Genomic DNA, 2,348 nt, shown 5'->3' with positions numbered 1-2,348 from the left:
CTACCTACCAACTTGGTTTCCGCGGTCTTCAAGACCAAATTGCGCCCGCGCTTTATTGGACCATTTACGGTCGTGGCCAAGAAGGGCCTAGCTTATACGCTAAACCTTCCCAGCAAGCTGCGTACACACCCAGTGTTTTACGTTGGCTTGCTTAAGCCATATCGGGACCCTTCCCACGTGGACTTGAAGGCGCTTGCGCCGAGACAGGCGGTCGTGACGCAGATTGCTCCATCCTCACCAGGATATCCAACTGGTCCTCTAACCGAGGCTGCTGACACTCCAGCGTCGAAAGACGGTCCCGAACCGCCTCAAAAGAGCTCTCAACCCGAGCAAGGACCTCACGAAGAAGTTGCACCTCGTGCCGTAGAGCATCAAATGCTTCCGCCGAAATTTCGGCCCCCTCCCGCGCTGCTTGATGCGCGGGGGAACCTTCAGTTTCATGTGGAGAAACTTTTAAAGCGACGTCGTCGTGAGGGTCAATACCAGTATCTGGTGAAGTGGCTAGGGTACCCCTCTTCTGAAAACTCTTGGGAGTTCGAGGTACCTCTTCGGCAAGATTGCCCGTACGCCGTTGACGTTTTTGAGCGCCAAGCTCAGGGTCAACTCGCGTCAAACGACGCTTCCCACCACTAAACGTGGGATTAGGTGGATCTAAAGCCTCAGTGCGGCTTCGATCCTTGGTTGTACGGTCAACCGAAGCACTGAAATATCGGCTAGGCCTTTCTTCATTTTGTGGCATAAATGCCGAACGTAACTGGCGTTTGGCCTTAAGCTTAGCGAAGTCGAAGCGAAGCTTCCATTCCAAACGAACGTCACCTCTATCCGCAGACTCTCTGATATTTCAGATATTACGAAGTCGGCAAGCCTGGTGAACCCAGCTCTCAAATGAGACTTCGTATTCACTCCTTGTTTCGTTTGGAAACAGAACGATCCGAATTTCCCTCATGGAGGTCACCCAAGACCCACGGGCTTGATCACGTAAACGCGTCAGATACTGGCCTCGCTTCATTACCTTTGGCGTAAGGTATTGCTCATGAAGAGCGTCGCGGGCAGCGATCTCCTCCGGCGTCCTCGCCGGGTCACCAGAGATCCAGATAGCAAAGCTATGACCCGCTATCTCTTTGAGACGCTCGTCCGCACTAAGCGGAGTGAATCTATATTCACTATGAGCCTTAGCTTTCGCTATCTCGGCAGCTCGACGACGAGCTCTTTCCTCTATGAGGAATATCTGCTCTTGCTCTTCATCGAGCGGATTCGTAATGATGTTGGACATAGGGTCCTGTGTCCTGCTCAATGCAGTAAATACATCAGCGGCATTACGTTCTGGGAACGGATCCGGGGCCCGCCGACGTTCACCCGGAGGAGAAGGGGTGAGAGAACGACGCTCTTTCTCCTCCTCCCCTGATGGAGAGTGACTTTCAGAGTCCACCATTCTCTCATCGTCGAGGAAGGTGCTCAGAGTCTGTGACTCACGCTTGATCGTCATTAGACAAAGGAATGAAAAACACAGCCGACCGGTTAGCTATTTAGGTTCCAACCTCAAAGAGGAATTGAAGCGAATGTTGTCACTCGGTGTCAACAGTCTGATGGAGGGGGGTGTAATGGGGCACACATCGGTTGGAGAACCGTAAATTGTGGTACATTTACTTTATGGGTAAAATACCCTTTTATCTAATTTTAAAATAGTAAGTTACCTAAATCCCATTTGTTATAAGTTACAAAGTGGTCGCCGCCAGATACAAATCTGGCGGCCAAAATCTATTTTTAATTAGCTAGGGTAGGGTTTTCGATTCAAATAAGGGAAAAGTACCAAAAATACCCCTGACAAATGCAGAAAAGACAGAAATACCCCTGTACTTTTATAAATGACCAAAGTGCCCCTGGCTTTAGCCTATACTTATATATATATACACGAAAAACCGTTGCGCACAGCATAATCACATCACTTTAACGAGTCATTCTCGTTCGAAAAAGGACAATTATTCAGTCTTTCGCTGTGTTTTTTGAAGCACAACGTCATACTGGCCTGCGAGTCGGAACGCGGCTACTATGCTCGCAGTAAAGACCGCCAAGCCAACTGGATGGCTGTCCGTTCTGCTTCTACAACCCCCGAGCTTATCAACGGTCTCCTTCTAAAGCAGCTGGAAACCCCTTTTGGAACTAGATGGAATGCCAAACTACTCTTTCCAGATGCCTTTCCGTGGAAGCCATCTGTAGAGACTATGTAATGGTTGCTATTACCATCGTGGTGCTTGCGCAGATCCGGGAAGGTGAGCTCTATGCTGGGGTAACCTTCGCTCATTTTTACTTCTGTTTGTCAAAAGTGATCTTGGCCATTGCACACGCCC

This window comes from Bremia lactucae, linkage group LG11, assembly GCF_004359215.1.
Source record: "Bremia lactucae strain SF5 linkage group LG11, whole genome shotgun sequence".
Lineage (NCBI taxonomy): Eukaryota > Oomycota > Peronosporomycetes > Peronosporales > Peronosporaceae > Bremia > Bremia lactucae.
This window is presented reverse-complemented; position numbering follows the sequence as displayed.